Here is a 21,958-nt window from a genome sequence, read left to right as displayed (position 1 = left end):
TGGTGTCACATTATAATGATAATAGCGAATGTTCCTGTGGTCACTTGTTATGGGTCTGGCACTGTTGTAAGTACCCTGGAGCAGTAAGTTAGTTACTTCTGCATTTACTTGCAACCCTCTGGCATAGGTACAAGGATTATCTCCACTTCACAGAGAGGTTGATACACTTGAATTCATAAGCTAGCTCACATTAGAGCTGGGTTCAGACCCACGCAGCAGAGTCCAGAGCCTGTGGTCTCAACCACCGGAGAGCATAATGCTCTAGTCCCTGCCTCTCGTGGTGGCTCCCTCCAAGGTTGTGAAGCCCCCTTGCCCTGCTGTTGCACCTTTTAAGTTCTTGCGTCTGTATGTTAAGGCATTTTCTCAAACTTCCCTGCTGTCGTCTACCAATTCTCTCCATTTTCACTCTGTCTGCCTTTCTGTTCATCAGATTTGGGCTTGGGAAATTGGGATGAAAAATGCTTATTAGAATTGTTCACTGTCACTGAGTAGGAATCTAGAATGCTTGTTTATGTATGTGTATCTGTGGATTAAAAAAAATGTCTATTATAGTCTTGGTTTTGGATAAGGAAGAAAATCCAGTATTTCATAAGTGCTTAGTAGTAAGAACAACAATTACAGTCATTTGTTGAGTATCTACTGTCAGTCTGCATTAAGTATTAACCTCTGTTACTTCATTTCTAACCCCCACCAGCTCCTAAAGTGGGAACTATATTCCTCATCTTCACAGAGTCAGGAAGTAGGGCTTGGTTGGTAAACCTTGAGGACGTAAGCTCATCATCACATCCATCTCCTGATTTCTCAGGGTTGATTTTACCAGTTAGTTTGCTGTGGACAGCAAGTAACAGAGTATCTGATTAAAAGTGTCGTAAGAAACAGGAGGTTATCTTCCCTCACCACAGAGAGATTTCTAGAAGAAGGTGACTCCAAGCTTTTTTCCATGACTTAACAAAGTTAGTTTCTCAACCAGCCTCTAGTAAGAATCTTCATAGTCGCAAGATGACTGCTGCAGCTCCAGCTATTACTTCTTTCCATAATAACATACAGAGAAGGGTAGAGATTAGAGATGTCCCCCTCAATACATCTCTATTATTAGAGGGGAAGATCTTTTCCAGAGGCTTTCAGTAGACTTCTCTAAAAGTTCTGTTGACCAGAACTATTCAAGCCCTAAGCTAGTCCCTGGAAAAAGTAACAGTATTCCTTCTCAGTTCAGTGATTGACTTCATCCAGTCATGGTGCGTCTCTTAGGACTGAAGAAGTGGCCCACTTTCCCGAGCACACTGCTGTTCCATTCTTAAACAAAGTCGAGCTTCTCTTGCCAAGGGGGAAGGTGGTAATAGCCACTGGATAGGCCGTGTCGAGTCTGTTGCACTGGGCATGTGGCTGAACAAGAGAAGTCGACCTTTGCAGGGGATTCCTCCTTACATGCCACCTCCTTGCTCTACCAAGGGACCTAGAAGCATTCTTTTTCTTTGGACCACATAACATGTGGTCAAATCCCATATGACTATACAGTGGAAGTGAGAAATAGATTTAAGGGACTAGATCTGATAGACAGAGTGCCTGATGAACTATGGACGGAGGTTCGTGACATTGTACAGGAGACAGGGATCAAGACCATCCCCGTGGAAAAGAAATGCAAAAAAGCAAAATGGCTGTCTGGGGAGGCCTTACAAATAGCTGTGAAAAGAAGAGAAGTGAAAAGCAAAGGAGAAAAGGAAAGATATAAGCATCTGAATGCACAGTTCCAAAGAATAGCAAGGAGAGATAAGAAAGCCTTCTTCAGCGATCAATGCAAAGAAATAGAGGAAAACAACAGAATGGGAAAGACTAGAGATCTCGTCTAGAAAATTAGAGATACTAAGGGAACATTTCATGCAAAGATGGGCTCGATAAAGGACAGAAATGGTATGGACCTAACAGGAGCAGAAGATATTAAGAAGAGATGGACATAATACACAGAAGAACTGTACAAAAAAGATCTTCACGACCCAGATAATCACCATGGTGTGATCACTCACCTAGAGCCAGACATCCTGGAATGTGAAGTCAAGTGGGCCTTAGAAAGCATCACTACGAACAAAGCTAGTGGAGGTGATGGAATTCCGGTGGAACTATTTCAAATCCTGAACATGATGCTGTGAAAGTGCTGCACTCAATATGCCAGCACATTTTAAAAACTCAGTCTTGGGCACAGGACAGGAAAAGGTCAGTTTTCATTCCAATCCCAAAGAAAGGCAATGCCAAAGAATGCTCAAACTACCGCACAATTGCACTCATCTCACACGCTAGCAAAGTAATGCTCAAAATTCTTCAAGCCAGGCTTCAACAGTATGTGAACCATGAACTTCCAGATGTTCAAGCTGGTTTAGGAAAGGCAGAGGAACCAGAGATCAAATTGCCAACATCGGCTGGATCATCAAAAAAGGAAGAGAGTTCCAGAAAAAGATCTATTTCTGCTTTATTGACTATGCCAAAGCCTTTGTGTGGATCACAGTAAACTGTGGAAAATTCTGAAAGAGATGGGAATACCAAACCACCTGACCTGCCTCTTGAGAAACCTATATGCATGTCAGGAAGCAACAGTTAGAACTGGACATGGAACAACAGACTGGTTCCAAATAGGAAAAGGAGTACGTCAAGGCTGTATATTGTCACCCTGCTTATTTAACTTATATGCAGAGTACATCATGAGAAATGCTGGGCTGGAAGAAGCACAAGCTGGAATCAAGATTGCCGGGAGAAATATCAACAACCTCAGCTATGCAGATGACACCACCCTTATGGCAGAAAGTGAAGAGGAACTAAAGAGCCTCTTGATGAAAGTGCAAGAGGAGAGTGAAAAAGTTGGCTTAAAGCTCAACATTCAGAAAATGAAGATCATGGCATCTGGTCCCATCACTTCATGGCAAATAGATGGGGAAACAGTGGAAACAGTGTCAGACTTTATTTTTCTGGGCTCCAAAATCACTGCAGATGGTGACTGCAGCCATGAAATTAAAAGACGCTTACCCCTTGGAAGGAAAGTTATGACCAACCTAGATAGCATATTCAAAATCAGAGACATTACTTTGCCAACAAAGGTCCGTCTAGTCAAGGCTATGGTTTTTCCTGTGGTCATGTATGGATGTGAGAGTTGGACTGTGAAGAAAGCTGAGCACCGAAGAATTGATGCTTTTGAAGTGTGGTGTTGGAGAAGACTCTTGAGAGTCCCTTGGACTGCAAGGAGATCCAACCAGTCCATTCTGAAGGAGATCAGTCCTGGGATTTCTTTGGAAGGACTGATACTAAAGCTGAAACTCAAATAGTTTGGCCACCTGATGCAGAGAGTTGACTCATTGGAAAAGACTCTGATGCTGGGAGGGATTGGGGGCAGGAGGAGAAGGGGACGACAGAGGATGAGATGGCTGAATGGCATCACCGACTCTATGAACATGAGTTTGAATGAACTTTGGGAGTTGGTGATGGACAGGGAGGCCTGGCATGCTGCAATTCATGGGGTGGCAAAGTGTCAGACACGACTGAGCGACTGAACTGAACTGAACTGAACATGTGCCTCTGATTTCTGAAACTGCCCCAGCCAGTATTGCTGCTAAGGCGAGTGCCCTGAGGACAAAGAGCACAGAGAGCAGGCGCCACTGTGAGAACAGTTAGAAACAGCGGGAGACTTGACATAGTTAACTGCTGGATCAAACTGTCCCCGAAGCCAGTTAATCTCAGCGTGTCCAGTTATAAAAGACATGTTATTCTCTATCTTTGCTTTAGTCATTTTAGACTGGATGTTCTGTTTTGCTGAAGCCATTTTAGACTGGATATTACATGCAATATGAAGAATTTTTACAATAAAAGGGTTGGGAATTTGGAAATGAGGCTGCCCACTCCTTTGCATCCTAATGAGGAGGCCAAACCTCATTTTCAGCTAAATAGCGTTAAACATGATTGGTGAATTTCTGATATGCTTTTTTAGCTTTGTGCCGAGGAAATTTTATTTACTCCAGGCAAGTAGAGTGACACCTCTCTATTTGAAGAAGGCAATGAGGACAAGCTGACAATACTGCCCTGGAGACACAGAGCTTTGAAGTTGTGTAGGAAAAATAAATAAACAGACTCTGTTCAAAACCATCTATATTTAGTGGATAGAGCGGTACTGTTTTTCATTTTCATCCCTGCCCAAATGATTCTTCCAGACCGCACTCAAAGTAAGGTGCCCCATCAGCGATTAAATGAGGCAGTCACGGCACATAGTTTTAAATTCATGATCTGTTTTTATTAGACCTAAAAAATAACGCCTTACTTGTGAACACAAATGTCAGTGTGTCTCATAACCTCTAATTTCAGCTCCAAGCAGCTTTGTCCTCATCGAATGACGGGCAATTTGATGATATTTTATTTTCATCTCATTTTGAAGAGCGATTTAGTTTGAAATAAGCAAATAGGTAAGCAAAAACAGCTTTAAGCCAGCTTCTTCAAAATGAGCAATGCCCCTGTCCTCAGGGGCTGCCAGATTTATGTCCTTAGATGAACAATAATTACATTAATAACTTTAAGGGCTAATTAGCATTTTATAGTAAACACATTGTTCATCACACTGAGGGGAGGGACGGCTGTATCCTTTCTGCAGAATAATTGCTTTTCACAATCAGAATCCATTTATCTTACTTCAGCAATACGTGCCCCTAACTGACCAAGAAATATTTTGGTGCTGACTTTTTTCTTGTTAATTCTTGCAACAGAAATTACAGAAATCCAAACAGTGAAAAATGAATTAACTTGAGTTTCTACTTGTGTGAACCAAAAAAAAAAAAAAAAAAGCAGCTAAGAATATCTTGTCATCTCTTCTTCACATACTTCACGTTTTCCAAGGCTTTTCCCACTTAATTTTCTGTGGTATTTCTAATGTACATAAAGTTCGAGATCACACTTCCTTCTTCAGTCTCCATGCAGCTCAGCCAATTGCCATGGTTACTTCTTTATTGCAGCAGGTCCTGGAAATACACTTTGATTTCACTTTAGATTTTGCAAACTCAAAGCTAACTGTGGATAAATCTAAGGAGACTTTTCATCAGGATACTGACCCTCCTCTCCAGAAGCCCCCTTCAGGGGATGTTCCTGGCTGCAGCCACTTTTAATACTTCCCCTACCCAGAGTTGCAGCAACTTCAAATCGAGTCTTGTCAGGACGAATGATCTAAAATAAACATCCACTTGTCTTCCTGCATTACTGATCCTGACAAGGATGCTTTGCTTGTAACAACTGCGAGCCAACAGTCCTTGGAAGCTCTTTGCTCATTGCCTTGGTCCAGCAGCAGATGGAGAGCAGGTACAAAGCCTGGAGTCTGACTGCAACTGGTTCATGACGTCAACATGAAACTGAAATTTAAACGAAATCAGCAAAAGTAAACCTACCTGCTTTCTCCATCTTGGCAACCTTCTTCCTAGTAGCAGCTATCTCTTTTAAGTAAAATACTTGATCACTCACGTTAGAACATCCCCAAAAGAACCATTTTATGTCCAAAGACTGGATGATGGAACGGAGACGATTATAAATCTCAGGGCCACAGTTTTCAGGCTAGGCTTCCCCTCTCATGTTTTCTTAGCTACTTAATGAACACCAAAACTTTGATATCCTTGGGATTCATACTGGGAACTATCTTACAGTACCAAAAGCTATTAGCCAATAATAGACAGTCTGTCTCTTTGGTCCTAAAAGATATTTTGTAGTTTTTTTAAAAATTAATTTATTTTGTTATTGAAGGATAATTGCTTTACAGAATTTTGCTGTTTTCTGTCAAACCTCAACATGATTCAGCCATAGGTACACATATGTAGTTTTTTCCTTACTCTTATTAAGCGATACTATGAGCCTAAAGAATAGAAAGAGAAAGGTTGCTAAGTTTGTTCTGTGTCTTCAGACCAAGGAAACCAATGCAATACTATGAAGGGATTTTTCTGTTAATGCTTTAAGATTTGGTGCCCTCAATAAAGTCATTAAAATTTTGATATTACAGTTTCCCTAAGAGCCTTAACAATTTTTTTTTTTTAAGGAGCATAATGATGCTTCTAGGCTGCTGAAATTATATGTGCCTAATACAAATTAAGTAGAAATTGCTTGGTTATTAGGCTTATCTGATCAATTAAAATAGCCAATTGGAATAAAAGAAATCCACTCTTGTGCCATAATTATCCAAAATGATTGTCTGTGTTAGTCTGTGTCATTATCATTTTTATACATCATTTCAAGAGATACAGACAGCCTAAAAGCTCTCAAATTGGATTTTCATAAGGGAGAAAATCCTAACTGTGGATGTTACTCTTGAATTTTTATTTTATATCATATTTATCCAGGTGTTCCAGAAAGTCTTTTATATTATGAGAAAACTGCTGAAAGGGAGAGAAAAGGGCCACTATCCAAATGTATCACAAGATTGTCTGTAATCAATACATGTTCTCTCAGGCTGGCTATTTGAGGTGTACATGCTATTCTTGGTACGCAGCCCTGAGTGTCTCACATTAATTGTGCTTGGAGTCTGGCTGTTTCCTTAAAATATATTCCAAGTCACACCTCAGCTGATGTGCCAAATGCCAGTCCTTTAGAAATTAAAAAGAAAGAAAGAAAGAAAGAAAGAAAGAAAAGCAAAACTGTTTTCCTCACTGTCTACCCTGGTAGTTTTGTCATATTTGATCAAATTCAGAGCTTTTCCTAAAGAGAATAAAGATAGCCATCAGTAGTGCTGGTTAATTTTATGTGCTAACTTAAAAAGGTACCCACATATTGGTTAGAGATTATTCTGGGTGGGTCTATGGGGATGTGTCTGGATGAACTAACATTTGAATCAGTGGACTGAATAAAGTAGCTTGCCCTCCCCAGTGTGCGTTGGCAGCCACTCTTTTGAAGGCCTGAATAGAACAAAAGGCTGAGTGAGAGGGAGTTTTCTTTCTGCCTTTGAGCTTCGACATTGGTCTTTGAGCTGGGACATGGGTTTTCGCCTGCCTATATATGTGTGTACACACACACACACTTCTTATTTGTGTTGTTTCTCTGGAGAACCTGACTAATACATCAGCTAACCAAAGTCAACATAATTTTGACAGTGAAGTTATGCCATAATTCTACTGTGTTAAGTTTTAATTTTGAATACTTAGTATTTAATCTGATCCTGGTAGAATGAACCTGTGGTGAGCAATCTTCCATTTAGCATTTTAGTCATTCCTGAAGTGAGCAGAGCTCTCCTGACGTGATAATCTACAGTGAAGGCAAGGCCATCAGTGGAATAGATGACGAGACTCCCCACAGACGTGTCCTGTTGGGCAAAGATACAAATTTCTCCTTCCCGGGCAGACCTTTCCTTAAAGGGATACCTCACATTTCAAAAAATGTGAACTAAATAACCGATTATTTGTTGGGACTTAGACTCAATCTAATGCAAAGATAGTTAGTGGTCTAGTATGTGCCGGTCTCTGGGGTGAAGAGTAACATGGAGCGGAAGCAGTTTCTTCCCTCAAGGAAGGGATTTTGAGTCACAGTGTAAAAACAGATAAAGAAGGACAGGGGGAAGGGCACGACAGGGGAAGGGAGTTAAGAGGTACAAACTACTAGGTATAAAATAAATAAGATACAAGGATATAAGGCCCAGCACAGGCAATATAGCTAACAGTTTACAATAACTCTAAGTGGAGTATAATATGTAGTGGTGCAGTAGTGTTAGCCACGCAGTCGTGTCCAGCTCTTTGAGATCTCATGGACTGCGATCTGCCAGGCTCCTCTGTCCTTGGAATTCTCCAGGCAAGAACACTGGAGTGGGCGGCCACGCCCTCCTCCAGGAGTATCATCTATAAAAAGACAAATCACTATGTTGTACACCTGAAACCGACAGAATGACGGCAGTCAGCTACACTTCAGTCAGTCAGCTACACTTCAGTTAGTCAACTACACTTCAGTTAGTCAACTACACTTCAGTTAGTCAGCTACACTTCAGTTAGCCGGCTACACTTCAGTTAGTCAACTACACTTCAGTTAGTCAGCTACACTTCAGTTAGTCGGCTACACTTCAGTTAGTCAACTACACTTCAGTTAGTCAACTACACTTCAGTCAGTCAGCTATACTTCAGTCAGTCAGCTACACTTCAGTTAGTCAACTACACTTCAGTTAGTCAACTACACTTCAGTTAGTCAGCTACACTTCAGTTAGCCGGCTACACTTCAGTTAGTCAACTACACTTCAGTCAGTCAGCTACACTTCAGTCAGTCGGCTACACTTCAGTCAGTCGGCTACACTTCAGTCAGTCAACTACACTTCAGTCAAGCAAAAGCACAGACAAACGCATTCCCAGGGAGCCCATAAACCCATGGACGGAGGAGCCTGGTGGGCTGCAGTCCATGGGGTCGCTGAGGGTCGGACACGACTGAGTGACTTCACTTTCATGCATTGGAGAAGGAAATGGCAACACACTCCAGTGTTCTTGCCTGGAGGATCCCAGGGACGGGGGAGCCAGGTGGGCTGCTGTCTATGGGGTCTCACAGAGTCGCACACGACTGAAGTGAATTAGCAGCAGCAGCATAAGGAGGTGCTCAGATAAGCACCTGCTGGTTTCTCCCAGCACTGTTTCCCTGTTGCCTTGTACTAGGGTTCATCTGGGTATGTGACTGCCCCGGTACCACGTTTCCCAGACTCCTTTGCCTTGTAATAGGGTTCATCCAGGTAAGTGACTGTCCTGGTACCACATTTCCCAGACTCTTCTGCAGCTGGATGTGGTCCTGAGACTCAGTTTTCTGCAGTGAAACATAAATCAAGGACCAAGTGTGACTTCTGCAAGTAATTGCCTAGAGTGGAACTGCTGGTTGCAGATTTCCTTTTCCTACTTGGCTGATGAGAACTGTAGACTGGTAAGATGATGAGGAGGTGAACTCAACCATGTATATATTCTGAAGGTTCCAAGTTGCAAAGAACAAGCATGTCTCTGAATGACCGCACAAAGCAGGCCTGCTTCACTTTATAATTGTTATAAAAGAGAAATAAACTTCTATTCTGTGTTTTTATGGTTGTTGTATCAGCTTAGTCTTTATCCAGAACAGCTAATACAACTAACAGTGCTTTTTAATGGTACCCTAGCAGAATCTCTTAGTTTATGCCATTGTCCCCTCTGATGCCTCTTCTCTATAAATAAGCAGCTCCATGCATACACACACCTATTCCTAACCATTATCTTTCTGACTGGGGGATGTTACATCCTGAAATAACTCACATATAATTTAAAGAAACATGTGAATAAGTTAAAGTTAAACCTTCAAACACATATGTGAGACTTGTATTTTTTTTTTTTTTTTTTGCCATAGAGAAACTGTCAGCAGAATAACTTTTCTTACCAGTAAAGTTCAAAGCCTTTAGCATTATTTTGTCTTCTTCTTCGTCTCTGTCTCTCCCATTTTGTCTCTGTCTCTGCCTTTCTCCCTCTCTCTCTCAAACACACACACACAGAGTACGTATTTTAATAATAAAAGATTAATTAGAACCGCTAGTAACACATCCAATAAGAGACAACTCTTCTTAAGGCAAAGATCAGATTAGAAATCTTCAGTTTCCAAGAGAATCAACACCTAAGAAGCTATCCGTTTGTGTTTCATATTTAATACTAGAAAACTATCTCTTAGATAATACAAAAAATACTACTGGCAGTTTGAAGAAAGGGACTTTCTGAGGGAAAAAATAATAGATAGATGACAATATTTTATATTCAAATGTAAACTAAAACTCATGAAAGTGTATATGTGAAAATTCATCATGGTATATAACCTTGATTGTTTTTCTTTAGAAAGGGACTGGTTGGTTTATAAAAATGCTGCCTTTAGAGAGTTGAGTAGTGCTGTCTGTATTAATATCTTTTATCCATTTGATAGTAAAATCAGGATAAGGAACAAACTGCTATGTATAGATCGATGCATTCATTTGACGTGTGGACAGGATCTGCTGGAATAGACTCGGAAGTGAGTCGATTTCACACCTCATGATTGGCCTACAAGCTTGGTGGCCCTACTCTATTTTAGGGATGGAGGGCACACGCCAATGTGCTATTCTGAAGCTTCTTTTTAAAATATTTGCAGGTTAGAACTGCATCCCAGAAGTTTATTATATTAAGAACATTCTAAAATGGATGACATATGGTATTCAGGTCAACAAATAAAATATGTTTAAAAGGATTATATGACTCCTTATTATCAAATGACTCATAATTTCAGCACTTTTCTTAAGTCAATAGGTAACTCCTTTTTACTTCCTCTGGGTCTGATTTGAGGCCAGACTGCTTCCCCATTGGAAAAAGGGACTATAGAGTTAGAGAAAGTATTCGTTAGTTTATGACCAATTTATATATATAAATATTTATGGGCTTCCCAGGTGGCATTAGTGGTAAAGAACCTGTCTGCCAGTGCAGGAGATATAAGAGACATGGGTTTGATCCTTGAGTCGGGAAGATCCCCTGGAGGAGAGCATGGCCGCCCACTCTGATGTTTTTGCCTGGAGAATCCCATGATCAGAGGAGTCCATAGGGTCCATAGGGTCACAGTCCATAGGCTACAGTCCATAGGGATGCAACGTGACGCATGCGTGCACATAAATATTTGTTAGTAAATTATACAATATTTATTCCACACTAGGGCTTCAGTCACTCTCAACTAACCTAAAGTTTCTGTGTAAGTAGCTCAGTGATGTCCAACTCTTTGTGACCCCATGGACTGTAGCCTGCCAGGCTCCTCTGTCCATGGGATTCTCAGGCAAGAATATTGGAGTGGGTTGCCATTTCCTACACCAGCAGAGTGTAGCTGTGTTGCAATAAAACTTTATGGACACTGACATTTGGGTTTCATACAATTTTTAAAGTCAGAGAACATAACTGAATTTTTTCTACCCCAACCACTACCCCAGTGCAAAAATCAATTTTATGCATATGACAATAAGCAGCTGCCTCAGATCTAAATCAGGGGACCTGTTGGGGGCACCCATTCCATTGGGGAAATTTTAGGAGACATTTTTGGTCTTCTAGTGAAGTCTTCCCCGAACATTTACACATTGAAATACATTCTATTATAAAATATTTTCCTTTTTACTAATAAGGGATTATCAAATTAGAAATGAGTTGAACACTTTAATGGATCAGAGGACACAATGTTTTAGCATGGATATTGTGTATAGCTAAGTAAAACAAAATCTAGGACTTTGAAATTATGGGGAAAAGAGAAGTAGGAAGGACAAGTGAAAATTAATAGTATAAAGCTCATTGTTTCAAATTTTAAAACAAATGAAACTTCTTTGTTAACTATATCTAGCGTGCACTATTTACACACACACACACATTTACACACGCACAAATACCCAGTGAGTGAAAACACAAGGACTCTTACAGGTTTGTTCCTGACTCTGACCTCCAACTCCTGTTTTCTACAGAGATAGTTTCTCAACTTGCAATTTTATTTCCACAGGGATTTTTAAATACATGACCTTCAAGCATCAGGAGGGAATGACTGCAACTGAAATATTGTTCTTGAAGTCAGTGCATTTCTGAATAACTCATCTGTTTACAGGTGGCCTTTCTCTGCTGGAATCCTCTATTAGACATGCTGACTTGTAGCAGTGTGTATTCCTATCCCGTAATGAAAGAAGGGAGGCCGTTTGGAAAACGTAAGGCCAATAGTCTTATTTGTCGCAAGGTTAGCTGTAGGTTACATAAAGTCATTGCTTCTAGCTCCTAATGAGCTCTTTGCATTTGCCGTTTATTAGTCTTTCCTGAAACTGAGCCCTCCGGGCAGCTGTCAGTCAGTTTTGTGTAATGACACACAGGGCGTGGGTATCTGGGGTAGAAAATACCTCATTTTTCTTTTTAGTTCTATTAAAAAGATTTTTTTCCTCCTCGTATGCAAGGAAATGTATATTTTATATCCATGCATACAAATGGATTGCACACTCTGCGTGCCCTCATTTCCTTGAGTCTAGGCTCCTCGGTTCAGTAAATGCCATGCCCTGATAATATGGATGGCAATCCCGAAGAAGGCTGTAGTAAGTCACTGTACAACACCTATAACAAGACAGAAACCATTTCATTATCAGCAGTTAATTTTTTTCCAGTAGGAAACAGAAACCCGAAGCAAGCTGGCCAGCACTAATGAAGAAATGCTGGCCCCTGCTCCGTCCCGTCAGTTACAACGGAAGGCGCGCTCACTGACGAGGGCACAGGCGGCACGTTGACTGCAGGCGACGGACTCCCATTTTCCCCAAACCTAGCGAGGTCAAACTCAAGGCAAGCTCTTTTTGATGAATATTTCTTGTCCTTAAAATTCATTCTTAATTCACAAGATTCGGCATGAAATTATAGTCTTATCAATAAAGAATTGTATTAAAAAGGGCCCTTTTGTTGTTCAGTGGATTTTTTCACCCATCAGTAATTACTGCTAGAGCTACCTGTCTTGTCTAATACTTTTCTAGTTGGAGAAGAGGCCACTGTTCTTGTAAAAGAATGTCCTGATGACGGTTTTCAAGTTAAAACGGATCTGTCACTGAATAGTTGTGCTTTTTAAAGAAGACACTTTTAATGGTGATGAACTATTGGAGCAGATAAAACTGCAAATAAAAAATTAATATGTGATCATATAATATCAGTTATAAAAGCTGTCCTACACTCAGAGGGTATTAGACTTAACTGGACCTCAAGTATAGATGTGTTCATTTTAAAACAACCTAAATTACTAAATCAATAATACTCCAAATGCCGTGTGGAGAGACATGCCAGGAAGCAAGTCTCCCATCAATCTTAGGGCATCCTTAGAGAAGAAGCACTACCCTCAAGATGAGAAACTTTGCGTTTTATTTCTCCAGCACAACGGACTTCATATATCAAAACAGCAGAGCAAGCTCTTGTTAAGTCTTAACGGTCCTGACGAGAGCAGACACTCTTTGTTATCGTGTTCAGTCGCTAAGTCGTGTCTGACTCTGTGGCCCCGTGGACTGCAGCATGCCAGGCTTCCCTGTCCTTTACTGTCTCCTAGAGTTTGCTCAAACTCATGTCCATTGAGTCGGTGATGCCATCCAACCATCTCATCCTCTGTCGCCCCCTTCTCCTCCTGCCCTCAGTGTTTCCCAGCATCAGGATTTTTTCCAAGGAGCTGGCTCTTCTCCTTAGGTGGCCAAAGTATTGGAGCTTCAGCATCAGTCCTTTCAATGAATATTCAGGACTGATATCCTTTCAGATTGACTGGTTTGATCTCCTTGCTGTCCAAGGGACTCTCAAGAGTCCTCTCCGGCACCACAGTTGGTAAGAAATTCTTAGTTGTACAAATGCACAATTAAGAGACAATTCTTGGAAATGAAAATTTAAACGTAGGACATATATATATCCGTTTTAAAATATATTACCTAAAACTACTAGACTTAGCTTATAACCACTAACATCTAAGCTGTACATTTGAAAGAGAATACTTAGTTTGACTATATATTATGCAAAGAGTCCTGTACTCACATTAGAAGTTTATTATAATTAAAGAGATATCTATAACTAAAGAGATTAGAAATCCATAGAGCATATTTTCTTCTGATTCAGGGAAGTAGCCTGGAGCTGAGCATGGACTTTCCAGTCAGCAAATCTGCGTTCAGATTCTACTTCTGTCGCTGCAGGTTACTGGAACTTAGATAAATGATGCAACTCCTTTGAGCCTCAGTTTCCACACTTTTAACTGTGGAATTTAAATGCTACCCACTCCTGTAGCACTGCTGTTTGAAATACAGGCCCGATCTCATGCACGGCAGGCCTCCTCAACAAGCGGCCCTGCTGGACTTTTTCCTCTTGCTTCTTTGTTTTAAATTCAACCCACAAATTACAGTTTCTATAGAACATTTTCAGGTCCTAAGAACTATCTGTATTTTAGAACTTGTTTTCAGTAAAATTATTACTTATTATAAATTAGGCTTCAGTTCAGTTCAGTTCAGTCACTCAGTCGTGTCTGACTCTTTATGACCCCATGAATTGAAGCACGCCAGGCCTCCCTGTCCATCACCAACTCCCGGAGTTCACTCAGACCCACGTCCATTGAGTCAGTGATGCCATCCAGCCATCTCATCCTCTGTGGTCCCCTTCTCCTCCTGCCCCCAATCCCTCCCAGCATCTGAGTCTTTCCCAATGAGTCAACTCTTTGCATCAGGTGGCCAAAGGAGTGGAGTTTCAGCTTTAGCATCATTCCTTCCAAAGAAATCCCAGGGCTGATCTCCTTCAGAATGGACTGGTTGGATCTCCTTGCAGTCCAAGGGACTCTCAAGAGTCTTCTCCAACACCACACTTCAAAAGCATCAATTCTCCGGCGCTCAGCCTTCTTCACAGTCCAACTCTCACATCCATACATGACCACAGGAAAAACCATAGCCTTGACTAGATGGACCTTTGTTGGCAAAGTAATGTCTCTGCTTTTGAATATGCTATCTAGGTTGGTCATAACTTTCCTTCCAAGGGGTAAGTGTCTTTTAATTTCATGGCTGCAATCACCATCTGCAGTGATTTTGGAGCCCAAAAAAATAAAGTCTGACACTGTTTCCACTGTTTCCCCATCTATTTGCCATGAAGTCATGGGACCACATGCCATGATCTTCATTTTCTGAATGTTGAGCTTTAAGCCAACTTTTTCACTCTCCACTTTCACTTTCATCAAGAGGCTTTTGAGTTCCTCTTCACTTTCTGCCATAAGGGTGGTGTTATCTGCATATCTGAGGTTACTGATATTTCTCCCGGCCATCTTGATTCCAGCTTGTGCTTCTTCCAGTCCAGCATTTCTCATGATGTACTCTGCATAGAAGTTAAATAAGCAGGGTGACAATATACAGCCTTGACATACTCCTTTTCCTATTTGGAACCAGTCTGTTGTTCCATGCCCAGTTCTAACTGTTGCTTCCTGACCTGCATACAGATTTCTCAAGAGGCAGGTCAGGTGGTCTGGTATTCCCATCTCTTTCAGAATTTTCCACAGTTGATTGTGATCCACACAGTCAAAGGCTTTAGCATGGTCAATAAAGCAGAAATAAATGTTTTTCTGGAACTCTCTTGCTTTTTCCATGATCCAGCGGATGTTGGCAATTTGATCTCTGGTTCCTCTGCCTTTTCTAAAGCCAGCTTGAACATCAGGAAGTTCACGGTTCACAGATTGCTGAAGCCTGGCTTGGAGAACTTTGAGCCTTACTTTACCAGCGTGTGCGAGGAGTGCAACTGTGCTCATAAATTCTTGAACGCTAGGCGCAGCTTTCCTATGGAGCTAATAGAGTGTGCAAACGTTCAGAATTCCTAGCTAATCTGGGACTTGTTTGTCTTCTGGAAAAGAACTCGTCCCTGTTTTACTCTCTCAGGATGGCTTTGTGTGAACTCTGTGTCTTGGTTATACATTTTGCTTCTCCGTTGACATTTAAAAAATGTTTTCCTTCTTCCCCACAAGAAGGTTTTTGGAAGTTTATGAAATAGTGTATTATACTTTAAATGTAATTGGTTACTACTGTGTTATTAAGAGATGTGATATGTAATATTAGCCTAATAATTTTTTTTAACATCATGTGGTTTTCAGATGTGATGGTATTAACCCAACAGAGTAGTCATCCAGGACTTTTTCTATATCCACATATACTTAAAATTTGTTTTAAACATATTATCTATTGCATCTGTCTTTATAATTTCTAGGATTACTTATTTAACCCTAAAAGTGCATGTTGGCTCTGTTTATAGTCACTGGCTGCTTCGCTCCTTACTGAAACAGCACTTCTCTTAGTCCCCATTTGTCAGTTATCTAAAATACCTGCGGTATCAACATGTGGAAAATAGATCGGATTTCCTAACAAACACGTTATTAAATAAGAAAGAGAAAGAGTGTGATCGATAGACTAATTCCCCACTGACCCCCCAGCCAAAGATGCCACATCCTTATCCCCAGCATATGTCATGTTACACCGCAAAGGAGGAGCTGAGGAAGCAGACCCAGTTACGGTGGTTCATCCACCGGCCTTCAAACCAGACTGCCATCCTGGGTTATCCTGTGCTGTGGACAGATTCTTTACCGTCTGGGCCACCAGAGAAAGACCAAAAGGCAGCTCGGCTGGCACCTTTATTTTGGGTGTGAGACCCATTTAGACGTCTGAACTACAGACCTGTGAGACAATAAGTGTGCACTCTTTTAAGCTACTAAGTAGCAGTTAGTTACAGCAGCCATAGAAACCTTACACAGCAGGTAGGTGTACTTTCTTGCGTGTGTAAAATCTGATTCCCATAGGGCCCTACTTGGCCTCCTTTCGTCCCGGCTTTGCCTTTCTGGGTTCAGAGCTTTGGGGCACTTGCTTGTTCTTCTCCGTCTGCTGTTTGAGAGCAGGTGAAACATCATTAAAGGCCCCCTCAGGCCTCTTCTCACCTTCTCATGGATTGCAGACTCCTTTAGGATGTTCCCTTGCTCTGCATAACAGGAAAACATTTTTTAAAATGTGCACCTTTTCTAAAAAGGCTAGAGAAGCCCTTTATACTAAGACACACAATAGACCCATTTTCTTATTCCTCTCTTCTTCTCTGAAATTACTACAATCCTGGAGGTACCTCTTACATTATGCCCCAGATGGCCCTTAGTATACAAAGAATTAGGAACTGATTTTTGCCTTTTTGAGTCCTAATATATTCATCCTGTTCTCTCACAAACATCTTCAGTAATTCCAGTTTTTTTACAATAATTTAGCATTGTGTGAAATAACAATTACTAGATAATCTTTAAGTAAAATACAACCATGCAACAAGAGATTCTTTTGTGCACTTTTCCTGCTTTGTTTCACTACTGGAAATGAAATTAGAAACAAATTATGGAAAGTTGTGTGCGTGTGTGTGTGTGTGTGTGTGTGCGCGCGCAGCAGTATTATAAATTTCAAAATAGTATTCAGATTTTTCCAGACAAAGCTGTATAACAAAAGCTTTAAAATTATAATTAAGGCGTGCCTAAATCAGAGATGCTAACTACTCATTATAGACTAATTTCACATTAAAAATTAAGAAATACAACTCCCATTATTGTTGTAACCTATACCAGTTGCTATTTAAAAAAAATTTTTTTTGGTTACATCACGCAGCTTACAGGATCTTAGTTCTCCAACCAGTGATCGAACCTAGGCCCCCAGCAGTGACGTTTGCTATTCTTTAAAAATATAAAATATTTGTTATTAAAAAGCACAAGAATTTATAGGCATGTCCAGTTCTTTCACATATATCTTAGAGAAATAATGCATGCCACATTCATATGTAAAACATTAAACGTTCTTAATGACATAGCTGATGTACTATTATAAAGTCCAAGGAAACTTAAAATGGTCAAAAGAAGGCTGTAAAGGCAGCAGAAGCCCTTTCCTTCTAGCTTGGAAAAACATGCTCAGTATTTGAAGTGCTTACCACCAAGACCGAGCTCACTAATGATGCTGGTTTAGATTCCTTGCTTCACACCAAGCGGCAGGATGGGAGTTAGTTTTCTCTGGCGTCTGACATTTACACAAGAAATGAATAATATCTCGGACAGGAAAATTCAGGAGGCCAGTTTTTTAGAACCAAGTGAGGTTTGAGAATTTAGTATTACAGATTCACGGATACAGATCTCACAATCATTTGTATTTATGAATGACCATCATGGTGATCAAATTAGACCATGGGCATGAGAGCTGTAAGAGGTTCAAAATGTGCAGTGTTCTGAGCAGTGCTGTCTTCCTAAAAGCTATAAATGTGAAAGTGAAACTCCAATATCTCTACCAGAAAGTTTTTACCTAAGGAGTTTAAAATACTTTATAAATATTAAACACATAAATCCTCCAAGGTCAGTTCCATTTTGTAAGGAGTTGAAAATTTGTTGGTGGGGAGGGAGGTTGGAGAGGGGTTCAGAATGGCAGGGACACAGGTATACCTGTGGTCGATTCATGTTGATGTACAGCAGAAACCACCAAGATATTGTAATTTTCCTCCAATTAAAATAATTAATTTTAAAAAGATTCGTGATATTAAAGGTTGAAGTACGACTTTTACTACGTTCGTAGCTTACATGTTTATAGAATGCATGAGTTCCAAGAGAACACTGACACTAAGAGACTCGATCCCTAGGAATCTGTAAACTAGACTCTAACTACAAGAGCATTTAGGTTTGGAAAATGTGACCTCCCAACTACGTAATCAACAGCCTCCTTTCTCTTATGCATATTTGAGAATCAAAAAAAAAAAACTTAAAAAAGAGGTGGAGGTGTGTGCTTCTGAGCCAGCAGGAGAGTTTACAAAATTCTTTCATTAAGGTTCACGTTTTCACTCACCGGGCCCTTTTTACTCACAGGACTTATCACTAGAAATCTACCAGTGTGCCAGAGCATCTGAAAAGAGTGCAGTGGTCTCCTTTATCTGCAGATAAAAACAACAAAAACTCCAATACTTGATATAGGAATCTAAAAACCCACAGCATCTGGGACCATCTAATAGGGGCCAAAGTCCTGCAACCCTGAGTAGAAGCCGGGGGAATCTCTGCCGTGTAGTCCACTTCAACAATGGGTGTTCATAATGACGTCTGACTCCTCACCGAGAGAACCTCTGTGAAGGCGCCGGAGCAGTCACGGTAAGGGCAGCGGTAAGGGCATCCCACAAAGGTTACCGATCACCTCCTCCAGGCGAGGCAAAGCTGGATCAGACAGAGCTGGCTGCGCCCAGGAGCTGAGGCAGGGACAACGTCCTTGGGTGGCAGGCACATGTGGAAATTTCTAGATGGGAGGTTATATGCCCTAAGGGAGGAGACAAAGTCTGGAGGCAGAGGCTTCCCCTAGTAAGAAAATGGGATTTCTGTCCAAATCACTGGTGGCTCAGATGGCAAACTGTCTGCCCGCAATGCGGGAGACCTGGGTTTAATCGTTGGGTCGGGAAGATCCCCTGGAGAAGGAAATGGCAACCCACTGCAGTACTCTTGCCTGGAAAATTCCATGGTTGGAGGAGCCTGCTAAGCCACAGTCCATGGGGTCCCACAGAGTTGGACATGACTGAAGGACTTCACTTTCTCTTTTTTCTTTCTCTAAAATAATATAGTTTAGATGCTTAAAGATGTAAAAATCTAAGCTCTGCCTTAGCTATTCAGAATGACCCATTCCCAAAACGTTCCTGTAGTCCCAGCTTTATCATGTTTTTTCTTTTCCTTTGTTTTGCCTAATGGTTAAGTTACCAATATACAGAATTTTCATTAATTTAAAGTGATTATAGAGATAGCCCTTGTGAGTTGGACTCAAACTGCAGTTCTTAGCGATTCTAAGGTAATCCCACTTTGGCACTGCACTGAATAATCTCAGTAACACCACACTGAATGAAGATGAGTTTGACTGGTACTTTCTTTTCCTTCTTTCTATCTTTAAAACAACAACAACATAAAGGATTACCCAGAGGAGGGATATCCATCTCACTTTATTTAGGTCACGAAGTCACACACCACTGAAGGCCAATTTCTCCTCTGTAAGCTACCACCAACTCTGATGTGATAAAAGGCTGTTACCACCATCCAGTGGGACAAATTCCCTGACTCTTGATTTAAGTAAGATAAAATAAAATTTTATAGACGTTCTTCATAAATCCACAATAAGTCATTATTCTCTCTGACATGTAGCGAAAGCCCAGAAAATAAGCATCACCTTGAGTCACACGAATATTCAAGATTTACACCCTTTCAGCTGCAAGAACAAAAGTAGTTGAAAGGTATTGAAGCATGCCTTTTCATTTGTTAATTAAAATAATACCCAGTACATTCAGTTCAGTTCAGTTCAGTTCAGTCACTCAGTTGTGTCCAACTCTTTGCCACCCCATGAATTGCAGCACACCAGGCCTCCCTGTCCATCACCAACTCCCAGAGTTCACTCAGACTCACGTCCATCAAGTCAGTGATGCAGTCCAGCCATCTCGTCCTCTGTCGTCCCCTTCTCCTCCTGCCCCCAATCCTTCCCAGCATGAGTCTTTTCCAATGAGTCAACTCTTCGCATGAGGTGGACAAAGTACTGGAGTTTCAGCCTCAGCATCAGTCCTTCCAATGAACACCCAGGACTGGTCTCATTTAGGATGGACTGGTTGGATCTCCTTGCAGTCCAAGGGACTCTCAAGAGTCTTCTCCAACACCACACTTCAAAAGCATCAATTCTTTTGCGCTCAGCCTTCTTCACAGTCCAACTCTCACATCCATACATGACCACTGGAAAAACCATAGCCTTGACTAGATGGACCTTTGTTGGCAAAGTAATGTCTCTGTATTTGAATATGCTATCTAGTTTGGTCATTACTTTCCTTCCAAGGGGTAAGCGTCTTTTAATTTCATGGCTGCAGTCACCATCTGCAGTGATTTTGGAGCCCCAAAAAATAAAGTCTGGCACTGTTTCCCCATCTATTTCCCATGAAGTGATGGGACCAGATGCCATGATTTTAGTTTTCTGAATGTTGAGCTTTAAGCCAACTTTTTCACTCTCCTCTTTCACTTTCATCAAGAGGCTTTTTAGTTCCTCTTCACTCTCTGCCATAAGGGTGGTATCATCTGCATTGCTGAGGTTGTTGATATTTCTCCCAGCAATCTTGATTCCAGCTTGTGCTTCATCCAGCCTGGCATTTTGCATGATGTACTCAACAAAAGAGTCCGAAATGCAGTACTTGGATGCAATCTCAAAAACAACAGAATGATCCCTGTTCGTTTCCAGGGCAAACCCAGTACATTAAAGGGATGCTGTGTTTTTATTTTACTGACGACTCATTTTTTCCTAATCTAAATTCTTAACCTTGAAAAATGCTCTTTTGTTCTGCCCCCTATTTATTAGCTACAGTGGAAAGAATGATACCACAGCCTCCTTGTTACACTGTTATTTGATGGAGGGTAGAATTCCTTAGTTGGAGGATTTGGGGATCATAGAAAGTACGTGTGTGTGCATGCTAAGTCACTTCAGTCATGTCCTACTCTTTGCAATGCTGGGGACCGTAGCCCGCCAGGTTCCTTTGTTCGTGGGATTCTCCAGGCAAGAGTACTGGAGTGGGTTACCATGCCCTCCTCCGGGGCATCTTCCCAACCCAGGGATCAAACCCAGGTCTCTGGTGTCTTCTGCACTGGCAGGCTGGTTCTTTACGACTAGCTCCCCCTGGGAAGCCCATGGAAAGTACACCGCTGAATGAGCTTCCCACGCGGGGCCCTGGTGAAAACCTTCCGACGCGCCTCGCAGCCTTGCTCCGTCTTTCAGCCACTGCTGCTTTACGTTCATCCCAAAGGACTCTGGGACTGTTTTAAGTACATTCTTTATGATCACCCCAGCTGGACTATACACTCCCCAAAGACAGGGGCAACCATCTTCTTTTCATTTTCGCCACAGTTCCACCACAGATCTGGGCATGTTAGGGGAGCAGGAAAGCAGAGGAACGATTACCTTAAGATTCATCTCGCCGACCGATGCTTAAGGAGGGACAAAGCACAGAGGCTCCTGCGGTGGAAAGCTACAGGGCGGGTTGCTGAGCGGCCGAGTGTAGTTCCTAGTTCCGGGCAAGGGGCTTGGTGGCGCCGTTCTTATGGTTGAGGCTGCAGGATGCCTCCAAGGGCTGGCTGCGAAACGCATGCAGACTGCTATTTTTTGTTTCACCTCTTTTCCTAAAAGCAAAACTCCTCTTTAGATTCTTTTGGGGTTAGTGAAAACAGATACTAATGTAGGCCTTTCATAAACATGAAATGGCTTAAAGAGAACTTTCAAGAAGCTGGGGATACCTGTTTTTAGGTCTCTGTTTTTCCCATCTGTATAATGGGAAGAGAGGTATGTGCATTATGGATCCCTGATATCTCTGCTGGCATGAAAGTCAGGCATAAACAGAAAAGTATTTTTAAACAATACAACACAATCACACTCTGAAGCTTTTTTAGAAAACATTCCTTCTTCATGTTGGTATTTTCT

The 21,958-nt window shown here is 41.3% G+C and overlaps 1 protein-coding gene and 1 long non-coding RNA gene across 2 annotated transcripts in view; one reads left to right on the top strand and one right to left on the bottom strand.

The window, feature by feature from the left end:
• Positions 1 to 21,958, bottom strand: part of CDH20 (cadherin 20) — a 213,330-nt gene that overhangs the window by 157,935 nt on the left and 33,437 nt on the right. The window lies entirely within an intron of this gene.
• LOC139179505 (uncharacterized) overlaps positions 1 to 21,958 on the top strand; it is a 195,775-nt gene that overhangs the window by 156,821 nt on the left and 16,996 nt on the right. Inside the window, exon 4 of the long non-coding RNA XR_011563873.1 lies at positions 18,352 to 18,627. This is a non-coding gene — a long non-coding RNA (uncharacterized lncRNA). The remainder of the gene's footprint in view (positions 1 to 18,351; positions 18,628 to 21,958) is intronic.

Source organism: Bos indicus, chromosome 24, assembly GCF_029378745.1.
Source record: "Bos indicus isolate NIAB-ARS_2022 breed Sahiwal x Tharparkar chromosome 24, NIAB-ARS_B.indTharparkar_mat_pri_1.0, whole genome shotgun sequence".
NCBI lineage: Eukaryota > Metazoa > Chordata > Mammalia > Artiodactyla > Bovidae > Bos > Bos indicus.
Note: the sequence above shows the minus strand (reverse complement) of the source record. Positions and strands in the feature narration are given on the sequence as shown.